Below are 12753 nucleotides of genomic sequence, written 5' to 3'. Positions count from 1 at the left end.
ATGGAAGATGATGAAGCCATAGAGGCAATGTTCTCTAGATTCCAAACTCTGATTGCAGGTCTCAAGGTTCTAGACAAAGGATACACAACTGCAGACCATGTCAAAAAGATAGTCAGAAGTCTGCCAAAGAAATGGAGACCCATGGTTACTGCTCTGAAGCTGTCAAAGGATCTGAACAATATAAGTCTTGAAGAACTTGCCAGTTCCCTCAGAAGCCATGAGATAGAACTAGAGGAAGATGAGCCTCAGAAAAGGAACAAGTCCGTAGCATTAAAGTCCAGATATGAAAGACGCAAACCTGACAGAACCAAAGCTCTCCAGGCAGAAACTGAAGATACTGATGACTCTGAACCAGAAGATTCTGATGATGAAGAAGAATTGTCCCTCCTGACCAGAAGAGTTAAACAACTCTGGAAAAAGAGGAACAACAACTTCAGAAGATCAAGACCCAGAGGGGATCGATCAGAATCAACCTCAAAAGGTAAAACTAACAAAGATATTACTTGTTATGAATGTAAAGAAACAGGTCACTACAGGAATGAATGCCCCAAGCTAAAGAAAGACAATCCTAGAAAAGAAAGTTTCAAGAAAAATACCTTCAGGACAAAGAAAGGATTAATGGCTACCTGGGATGATAGTGAATCTGGGTCATCAGAATCTGACTCTGATGAAAAGGCCAACGTGGCACTTATGGCTACCACATCCAGGAGCAGCTCAGATGAAGAATCTGAAGAGGTATTTCCTGAACTCTCTCGATCTGATCTAGAATCTTGCTTGTCAGAAACTCTTAGCTCATATCAGAAATTAAAACAAAAGTTTAAAAACATTAAAGGCTGTCTTAAAGCAAAATTTGAAGAATGTAGTGAACTTGAGATGACAATTCTAGCACGAGAAGATACAATCAGATCTTTGACATTAGAAAGAGATGGAGCAAAGAGAAAAAGCTTAGAATTAGAAGAAGCGTTGTCTCAAGCACCACAAACTTCAAATAAAATAATTTATAAATACGAAGGAGCCTTTCAAGAATTTCTGAAAAATGGGATAGATAGGAGTATTATGGCATCCATGATTTATGGAGTCAGTCAGAATAATAAAAAGGGAATTGGGTATGATCCTAAGGAAGATAAAACTTCTACCAGTAACCAACTTAAATCTCCCTTTTCATATCACTATACACACACACAAGAACAAAAATTTAAAAATGCTAGAAAAACCAAAGTTATGAGAAACTCTGGGAAAAGTAATCTGAAAGGACCCAAGAGATTCTGGGTACCAAAAGATAAGATTGTTTATGTTGCAGATATCCTATGCAGCAAAGTTCAGACACCAGTCATGGTACCTGGACTCTGGATGCTCGCGACACATGACGGGAAGAAAGTCTATGTTCCAAAGTCTGGAACTTAAAGACGCTGGATTTGTAGGCTTCGGAGGAGATCAGAAAGGAAGGATCAGAGGCTCCGGAACTATTGGTAATGGTACTCTTCCCTCTATATCTGATGTCCTTTATGTAGAAGGATTAATGCATAACTTGTTATCCATAAGTCAATTAAGTGATAACGGTTATGATGTAATTTTTAATCAAAAAACATGTAAAGCCATTAATCAGAACGATGGCTCTGTCCTTTTCACAGGCAAGAAGAAAAACAACATTTATAAAATTAATCTTTCTGATTTAAAAGAACAAAATGTTAAATATCTAATGTCTGTTCACAAAGAGCAATGGATATGGCATAGACGATTGGGCCACATTAGCATGAGGAAACTTTCTCAGCTAAATAAACTCGAGTTAGTCAGAGGCCTACCTAAACTGAAGTTTTCTTCAGATGCTCTGTGTGAAGCATGTCAGAAAGGAAAATTTTCAAAAACATCCTTTAAAAAGAAAAATGTTGTTTCTACCTCTAAGCCTCTGGAACTTCTCCACATTGACTTATTTGGTCCTGTAAAAACAGCATCAGTCAATGGAAAGAAGTATGGACTAGTCATTATTGATGATTACAGTCGCTGGACATGGGTGAAATTCCTAAAGCACAAGAGTGAGTCTCACTCTGTATTCACTAGTTTCTGCTCCAAAGTGCAAAAAGAATTTGATGCTAAAATTGTTAGAGTCAGAAGTGATCATGGTGGAGAATTTGAAAACAAAGATTTTGAAGAATTATTTGACTCTAATGGAATATCCCATGATTTCTCCTGCCCTAGAACTCCACAACAAAATGGAGTTGTAGAGAGGAAGAATAGGACACTCCAAGAGATGGCCAGAACCATGATCAATGAAACTAATATGGCAAAACATTTTTGGGCAGAAGCTGTAAATACAGCGTGTTACATTCAGAATAGAATCTCTATAAGACCTATTCTGGAAAAGACTCCCTATGAACTGTGTAAAGGAAGAAAACCAAACATTTCATATTTTCATCCTTTTGGATGTTCTTGCTTTATCTTAAACACTAAAGAACATCTGAACAAGTTTGATTCCAAAGCACAGAAAGGTATTATGTTAGGATACTCAGAACGCTCTAAAGGCTACAGAGTATACAACACAGAAACCAAAATTGTGGAAGAATCAATTCATGTCAGATTTGATGATAAGCTTGACCCTGAAAAGTCAAAGCTAGTTGAAAATTTTGCAGATTTAGAAATCACTCTTGCAGGTTCTGATAAAGCCCCAGAAGCAACTGTCACTCAGAACTCTGAAGAAATTAAATACCCAGAAATTCCAAAGAAAGTCAAAAGTCGTATCAACATATCTGAAGATTTGATTCTGGGAAACAAGGACGAACCTATCAGAACCAGATCTACCTTCAGGACCTCTGAAGATACTCCTCTGGGACTAGTGTCTCTGATTGAGCCTACGTCTTGTGATGAAGCACTTCAAGATAACGACTGGGTTTCATCCATGCAAGAAGAATTAGATCAATTCTCAAAGAATGATGTCTGGGATCTTGTTCCAAAGCCCAGAGGCACTCACGTTATTGGAACCAGATGGGTATTCAGAAACAAGTTGAATGAGAAAGGAGAAGTCGTCAGAAACAAAGCTCGACTGGTAGCTCAAGGTTATAGTCAACAAGAAGGTATTGATTATAATGAAACTTTTGCTCCAGTCGCAAGGTTAGAATCTATTCGCCTTCTTGTATCTTTTGCTATTAACCATTCTATTAAATTATATCAAATGGATGTCAAGAGTGCATTCCTTAATGGTTATATATCAGAAGAAGTGTATGTCAACCAACCTCCAGGTTTTGAAAATCCAAACTTTCCAGAACATGTTTTTAAACTTAAAAAATCCTTATATGGACTTAAACAAGCTCCCAGAGCTTGGTATGAACGTTTAAGCAATTTTCTTCTGGAACACAATTTTATCAGAGGGAAAGTTGACTCCACACTTTTCTGTAAGAACCTTAACAATGATCTCATGATATGCCAGATATACGTTGATGACATTATTTTTGGTTCAGTTAACGCCTCTATCTGTCAAGAATTCTCTAAGTTAATGCAGTCAGAATTTGAAATGAGCTTAATGCAAGAACTAAAGTTCTTTCTGGGAATTCAAATTAACGAAACCTCAGAAGTTACATATGTTCATCAAAGCAAATATATTAAAGATGTTCTGAAGAAATTTGACATGGCTGACTGAAACTCTGCAAAAACTCCAATGCATCCAACATGCATTCTTGAAAAAGAAGAAGTAAGCGCAAAGGTTTGTCAGAAGCTCTATCGAGGTATGATAGGCTCTCTTCTTTATCTGACTGCTACTCGTCCTGATATTCTCTTTAGTGTCTGTCTCTGTGCCAGATTCCAATCAGATCCTAGAGAATCTCATTTAACAGCAGTTAAGAGAATTCTTAAGTATCTGAAAGGAACTCCTAACCTGGGCCTGATGTATAAGAAAACATCAGAGTATAGACTTTCTGGTTATTGTGATGCAGATTATGCAGGAGATAGACTAGAACGAAAAAGCACATCTGGAAATTGCCAGCTTCTGGGAAACAATCTAATTTCCTGGGCTAGCAAAAGACAGTCAACTATCGCTCTATCAACTGCAGAAGCAGAATATATCTCAGCATCACTGTGCACAACTCAGATGCTCTGGATGAAGCATCAGTTAGAAGATCTGCAAATCATTGAGAGTAACATTCCTATCTTTTGTGATAATACTGCTGCCATTTGTCTAAGTAAGAATCCCATTCTACATTCCAGAGCTAAACACATAGAAATAAAACATCATTTTATCAGAGACTATGTTCAGAAAGGGATAGTAACATTGAAGTTCATTGATACAGAACATCAATGGGCAGATATCTTTAGTAAGCCTCTAGCTGAAGATAGATTTCTTTTTATCTTAGAAAATCTGAACATTAAAAATTGCCCTGAATAAAGTGTGGCTCTGAAAATGTAAAATGAGACTCTGATATAAACAAATGTGCTTCTGCCTCTGACTCTGATACTTCTACCAAGTTAAGAAGATATCTGAGTTAGAAATCTCCAGGAACCAATCCTTTGGTATTCCTGAAGATCAGATACATCAACACGTGGAGCACTTAGCGTCCAACCCTAGAACTTCTAGACAGCTGTCCAGAAGAAAATCAAAGGGAAACGTTTGAGATCTCCTCGAGCAGTGTGCATACTGTTGGGATTAGACCCTCATTAATGAGCCTTAATCATGTCTCCCCCCAAGCGTGCTAACTTGATTCTTGTGCTAACGCTGAACTGTGTGTCGTTTTGCATGTGTTTTAACTTAGGGTATTTAAACATATTTCTCACTTTTCACACACTTATCACTCTCACTCACTCTCAAACCCTCTCTAAAACCCTAAACCTCTCTGAAGCATTTCTGCAAACTCTTCATCTTCATCAATCTTCATCTTCTTCTTCAACCATGGATGCTCAACAACAAGAAGTTTTCAACTTTTCTCAACAAATGGAATCAAGCTCAACTGCTCAAACTTCAAGCATTCCAACTCCAACGGTTACAGGCGTCTCCATCACCCCTGTTTACAAGGAACCCCATGTTCTTGACCGTGAACCCCATATAAACCTAGCAACTCCTTTTGAGGGACTGGATGTGTTGTGTGAAACGCTAGTAGATTTCGACAACATGAAGAGAAATGGCGTTGATCTTACTGAAGAACTTCGTCAACAAGGTTGGGGAAACTACTTCCAAAGGCTCTATGGCCCTGTTTACCCACTTCTCATCAAGGAGTTCTGGAGATTTGCAGATGCTGATGACGATTTCATCGTCTCCTATGTTTTGGGGGTAAAGATAGTAATTACTGAAGAGTCAATTGCTTCTTTATTGAACATGGAAAAAGATGGAGGAAAAAGGATTTACAACATCAACCCTAGATCAAGGCGCGTTGCTGAAGTAATCAATCCAACCATCTTCAAACCCAACACTGAAGGAAATCCTTCAAAGAACAAAGAGCTGCATCAGAACCTCAGAGTGTGGCTCAAGATCATTCTGGGAACTATTCACCACCGCCCAGCATCAAACTCCTCTGACTACATCAATGCAGATCAGAAGTGCATTCTGTATTGCATTCACAAGGGTGTGAAGATCTGCCTTCCTGCACTACTCTTCAGATACCTAAGAGACTCTGTCAGGGAGACCAGAAACAACATGAAGCCTAGATCCTACATCCCTCTGGGAAGATTGTTATCTGATGTTTTCATCGAGAATGGGCTGGTAGATCATCTGGAGAAGGCCAAGCTGATGCAAGATCTGGCAATAGATACTAGGAGGCCTCTGAACGCCAGAAATCTCAAGAGTATGGGAATAATAAAGAAGATTCAAGTCAGACCCACGATGGACACATCCTGGGATTCCTTAAAAGATCAGAGGAAGCTGCCTCATGGTCTTGCTAGGTTCTACAAGAATGAACCCAGAGATGCGGTTGCTATCTATCTTCAGCGTCTGCTGGATGAAGGTGTTGACATCTCTGACTTTAGCCTCGACGATTGTCTAGATTCAGAAGAAGACATCGTCAGGTACAAGAGAGGTCTCTCTAAGAAGAAGATAGCATCACAGGCAAAGAAGGCAAGACTTGGAGAATCTTCTGGAAGCAGATCTCCAGCTCCTCTGCAAATTTCTACTGGTATGTCTGCTCCCTCTATTCCCTCTAAACACATTTTGGCTTCTTCATCTAATCCTCTCCCAACACCACCCATATACACAACTTCTGAAACTCCACCTTCTATAACCAGAACTTCACAACCTCCACCAAATGTTAATCTTTCTCACACTACCACTTCCTCTTCATCATCTTCAGCCCCAGAATCACCCCCATACCTTGAACTCTCCTCTGACCAAGAATACTCTGACCCTGACTCCCCAACCTTAGCCCAAATTCAGGCTCAAAACCTTGCTTCACAACAACCAACACAAACACAATCTGAAGCAACCTCACCTCCACCAGAACAAACAACCAACATTACTTCTGAAGACCAACCCTCTGAAACTCAACCCTCTGACCTCCACACCTCTGATATAACCCCTCCAAACACCTCCGCTGAACCTGAAGCTGAAACTGAACCTTTAGACTTAAACCCTCTTTACGCTTCACCCCAAAGATCTGAACCTCAACCTGAAGCAGAATCTGAACCTCTCACATTAAATCTCAGCCCTCCAATTTCTTCACCTCAAACCTCTGAACCAAACCTTTCTGTACCTACCCTTGAGGAAGCCATAATGCTGGTCGCAGGGGCTTCAGTACAAAAGGTTAAGTCTCTGACCACTAACTCTGAAGTCAGTGATGATCCTGACTCTGTAAGGACACACTGGAACAGAGTCATTGGTTGATAGACCTCTGAGGCTTTTAGACTGAAGAACATCTCTAAACAAGTCAGAAATGGCTACATCAGAGATGCTGAGGCAAGACTCCAGGAAAGACTTGCAAGAGAAGCTGAAGCCAGAAGGCTGGAAGAAGAGAGATTAGCAAGAGAAGTTGAAGAAGAGGCTAGAAGGCTGGAGGAAGAAAGAGCAAGAGAAGCTGAAATTCTAAGGATAAAGGAAGCTGAAGCTAAAGCTCTGGCTGATGCTGCTGCTGCTGCCGAAGCTGAAGCACAAGCTGCTGCTGAAGCGCAGGCTGCTGCTGAAGCACAGCAGGCTCTGACTCAGGGGGAGTCTTCTTCTTCTGTTATCCCTATGGTTCTCCAGACGCTGAAAGAACTTAAGCAAGATCAGAATGAACTCCGTACCAGAATGGATAAACAAGACACCGTCAACGACAACATTCAGAACATGCTGGCTATGTTGCTTCAGAGAATGCCTCCGCCTCCGAACCCCTAGGCACTTAGGACTTATTGCTTGTTGCTCTGATTTCTTTGTTTCTGATGTTTTGTTTCTTTTTGCCTCTGTTGCTTTGCTTTTTCTATGAATACAATGTTTTTCTCTTAACTTTTTATTTCTGCTATGTCTTTTTGATTCTGACAAAAAGGGGGAGAAGTCATTAATAGCTCTGATGAAAATATTGTCTAAATACCTTAAGCATTCTGCAACATATTTTTCTTAAAAATAAATTTATCTAACCTGGACTTAAGAAATTGCAGAAGGTATCAAGAAACCTCTTTACTTAGAAGCTCTGGTAAGAACTTCTGAACTCCCTAGCACTATCTCAGGGGGAGCTCTTATCTATCTGATCTGATATTTTATATGTTTCATCTTCTAATTAAGATTGTTTTGTCATCATCAAAAAGGGGGAGATTGTAAGAACAAAAATTGTTCTACAACAGATTCCATGATTTTGATGATAACAAAGGATGAAACCAAAAATGGCACCCTAACGAAAAGTTTCTAAGTGTGCAGGATTCTAAAGAAAGAAGGAAGAGATCTGATGATGTCATCAGATACAGAACCAGATCAGATACAAATTATCAGAAGATAAGAAGCATCTGAAGTAGAAACACGTTCAAGAAAGTCTAACTCTGAGCAAAACAGCAAAATATCAGAAGCATCTGAACAAGAAGTACGCTCTAGAAGTTCTGATTCTGAACAACAGTATGTCAAACTTCAGAAGCTCTAGGCGCTATCTGAAGAAATCATCAGAACTCAAAAGATCAACATCAGAAGCTAGATAGTAGATTCCAAGATCTCCAGAAACGTGAAGACTCTGATTATGGAATTGCTAAATAAGGAAGAGTAACGTTAACTTCAAATAAAGTTATGGAAATGGATTTCCTAATACAGGAAGAGACGTTAACTCCAAAAATACAAATGATAAGGAACTATTTGTGGTAAGTAGTCATTCAAGAAGTGAAAGTTGCTTTGACAACAAGCAACATAAGATATGGCACTAATTATTATTCAAGAGTTATTATCTGCCATGATTTTTCAACAGATCCTTCTCTTCTATATAAAGGACTGCAAATCAACATTCAGTACACAACAAATACAAGGAAAAATTATACTGAAACATCAACGCTCAAGAAAACACTCTTGCTCTCTAAATCTTCACGAAGCTTTTGCTTATAACGTGAATCACTTTGTTCTTACTATTGTAATATTTGCTTTCTCAGAAGCACTCTAGATTACATAAATCTTTTATCTATTGTTTGTTTATTTCCTCAAGTGACTCTGTGTAGTCTGTATACTTGAGAGGACTAAGAGATCTTTCTCTTAGGCGTTGTTTGTAATCAATCTTTCAAGATTAGTTGATTAAGTCCTTGTTGAAGGCGAAATCACCTTGGCCGGGTGGACTGGAGTAGCTTTGTGTTATAAGCGAACCAGTACAAAATCCTTGTGTGATTTTCATTTTGAAAAAGCGCTTATTTTCCAAACAATTCAAACCCCCCCTTTCTTGTTTTTTCTCACCTTCAGTCCCTCTATCTCCTCCTTATTTTTTTGCTTCACCTTAGAGGGCGCTTTGTTACAAAAGCGCCCTCTAAAGTGCGCTGTCTATTGCTCCTAATTTTTCGCTTCACTTTAGAGGGCGCTTTTGTAATAAAGCGCCCTCTAAGGTGCGCTGTCTATTCCAGTTTTTGGCTTAGTGATATTTTCAACTCTAAACTTTTAAATCTTGTCTAGGATAGTATTTTCATCTTCTTCTCTCCTTCTTTAATTTCAAAATCTCCCCCTCATTTCAAAAAACCTTCTTTGTTTGTGTTTTCAACTTAGACTTGTTTTAATGAGTAGAAACTTTGACCTTGTGCCATTGATTTTCAAACTCTAAATATAACAAACTCTAATCCTAATTAATTTGGACTTGTACTAGAACTTAGATTATCTTGTATCAGCTTTTAGCTTCAAATATGCAACGTTTAAAACTTTGGTACCTAATTTAGGACTATAGAGTTTGTAGTATATTGTTCAATTGTTAATGAGTAAACTAATGACCAGTCCCATATGGTGAATTTTTAGTAGTTTATTGTATTGGTAGTATTCTATTAATTGTCTTTAAGATTTTAGAATACATTAACTATGATGCAGGGTGGGTGTTGAATTTAACAATAAACTATACAAGAATAGTATGGTGGTACCATACTGTATAATCAAATGGAAAAGTTGAATATAAAGTTTGTCTTTTAAGTGGAATAGTTTATTGTTCTGGTAGCATTATGTTGTAAGTTGTATATTTTGCAAAACATTTGTAGGTCTATTTTACATGTAAATGATTATTGTTTAACTTAGAGATAACAAATTAAGTTTTTACTCTCACCCAAATTATAGCAAAACTATTTGTTTCAAATTATAAATTATTTTATAATTTCAATATAATATCAATAATTTTTTTTCCAACATACCATCTATGATTTATTATTATTTTTTACAATATTTTAAATTTCTCTTTCATCTTTAAATATAAAATCATGCATAATTTATCTTTTTCATACGATAAAAATTATATTTTTTAATTTACGTAAAAGATATAAAAATGTCATATAATTTAGGACTGGGGGAGAAATACACAAAAATGCAATTATACCGACGCTACAAATCTCAGCTAAAACGGTAGGATTTTTATACGTCTTTCACATCAGATACTTTTTGTCTCAATCGTTTTTGTTTTATACTTAAAACTTTTGTATCATATAATCATTCACATTAATGTTTAATGTATCTAAAAAGTGATTATTTTTCTTAAATTTTTTTAATAGGTCAATGCAATTATAGGCTTGGTTATTTTCCCACCTAAACAATTATCTGTTGATTGAAACGCATATAATTATTTATTGCCTAATAAACATAACAGACAAAACCAATGACTTGGAGCATCTCTCGTGCAGAAATTTTCTTTCTTTTGTTTACTTACCAACCTACAAGTTGTACTATTCAAGTGACTCAAGTTTAAAGTATAGTTTTCGTCAAAAATTTATAATAAAAGATATCGTCACTCACATCCTTGCATTGAGCCTATAAAATTATTTGCTGTGAGCAATAGCTACACAAGAGAAACATTTCTGTAAACAATACGTAACTGAAACTGAGGTTTATCTCGAGAGTAATGTCAACAAATTATCTTCCACCTCCATCACCGGATACACCTTCGAATCCATACCCGACTATGCCGGTGCCTTGGTCACAGAGTCCACCTATGCTAACATGGCCACCACCTATATCGTCGGATAAGTTATCATCTGACGACTCTTCTTCTTCAACATCAACATTCGGCATCGTTATTGGTGTTGCTGTTGGGGTCCTAGGGTTTCTTTTGTTGTTTGCAATTTGGCACAAGTATCTTAGGAAGAAAAGTTGTTGTTCAAGTTCAAAGTGTTAGTTGGAACCTTTACACATCTTAATTCATGTATGCACTGCAAAATTCTATTTCAAAAGTTATAATGTTACTGTATGTTCAAAATTTCAATTTGAAACATTTGATTTAAATTATAAGACGCGTTTACTATATCATTCAAGCATTCTAGGATGTTAAATCTTCACGTCTCTTAACACGAAAGCGTGATTGGGGAATAAAGCTAAATATATAAATTAAGTCGAGCAATTAATAATTGATAATAATAGATACTATGAGGAAGTATTATTGATGAAAAACGAGAGGATAATAAATCTATTTTCTAACTAATAATATAGTTGTTGAAAATTGATTCAACTATAAGCTTATATGAATTTTATGTTGGTTGAATAACATGTGTTTGAGTTTAGAGTATATCATTTCCCCATCATTTTTGTCTCTGTAATTTTAATTGAGGAAATTTAAGTATCTTTTATTTTGTCATTTAACTTTATTAATTAGTTATATTATTAATTTTAACAAATCTGTTCAATTTAATTTGATATTTTATCGACCAAGGTATTCTTGATACGAATTTTTTATAAGAATAATCTAATTTTTTAAGGAAATTCCCAAAATACCCCTGATTTCAAAAAAAAATCTCAAACTACCCCCCAATTTTAGGAGGAGACGTCAATTCAATTGGCGACTCCTCTTAAAAATTGAATGGAGACGCCAATTGAATTGGTTAGGAAATGTGCCCTAGCAAATGCAATTGGCGCCCATGTGTATTTTTACAAAGAAGACGCCAATTGGATTGAAACCTCAGTGTAAAATGCAATTTTTTTGTTATAAATAGATGTGTTATGTGAGTCATTGTTCCACATCTCATTTAATCATTTGCCAATTATGTTTGGTGTTCGTCGCCGATACAGAAAGGTGATTTATGCGAGACATAAACCTCAGATGTTGATGCTCTTCTGGAACATCACTACGTTCGAGCAACTGAAGAGGGAGTTGGTTCGTTGGTTAGATGGAAAAATACCATAAGGGAAAAAATTAGAAGTATTGAGAGACTCGACAGTATCTTTGGTTGGGTGTGAATGAAGACTGATAAGGATGCTAGGGAAATGATATTCGGTCGAGATGACATCAATTTGATTGTTGTAATCAGTTAGAAATATTTCTGTTTTCAGTTAGCTTATTTTGTACTGATGTTTATTGTGAACCTCGTTGTAACAAAAACTTAATGATATATAATGATTGAAGGTTACAAAAATACAATGTTACAAAAAGCTTATGACTCAGATGATGCTCCTCGATTGGGACAGTTGTTCTTGTTGTGTCCTGGTCGACGGTAAATACTACATAATCTTATCATTTTATATGTGGAGTCCATTTATGTCCTGATACGTGTGCTGTTTAGCCTTTCTTTTTTCTTTCTACGCATCTCGTCATTGTGCCAAACTATATCACCTTCATATGGAGGCCAGTATTCCTCCATTGGTAGTACCAAGAAGCTTTTATTATATACATTCATGACGGTGACGAACTTGTACACATCAGATAAATGGCTGTAAGCGTCTTGAAGAGTATAAGCGCATGCTGTAATGACATGGGAGCAAGGAATGGGGAAGACATGAAATTTTCCACAGTCGCACCAACTTCTGTTTAGTCTAACAACATAAACTAAATTTGGTCTCCCCTCGTTGTGGTGCATTGTTTCTTGGACGCTGAAATTTTGCCTATGACTGTCAAAGACTGTTACATCGTGTGTGCTATCTTTGATGCTCTCCTCTTTCATGACTTTCATGGAACACTCACTGAATACTTGCCCGGACATTAACACCGCACTCCATCTTTCACCTCTGGTTGTGAACGTAGAAGCCAACCTATAATAGGTCGAACTTACCAAGGCGGTTATTGGCAGATTTCTAATTCCTTTGAATACTCCGTTCATGCATTCCACAAGGTTTATTGTCATGTGACCCCATCGACAACCTCTGTCAAATGCCCTTGTCCACTGCTCTACTGGTATGTTATTTAGCCATCTCCATGCGTGTTCATTAGACAGTCTAATTTCATCACGATAATA

This window comes from Lathyrus oleraceus, chromosome 2, assembly GCF_024323335.1.
Source record: "Lathyrus oleraceus cultivar Zhongwan6 chromosome 2, CAAS_Psat_ZW6_1.0, whole genome shotgun sequence".
Taxonomy (NCBI): domain Eukaryota; kingdom Viridiplantae; phylum Streptophyta; class Magnoliopsida; order Fabales; family Fabaceae; genus Lathyrus; species Lathyrus oleraceus.
This window is presented reverse-complemented; position numbering follows the sequence as displayed.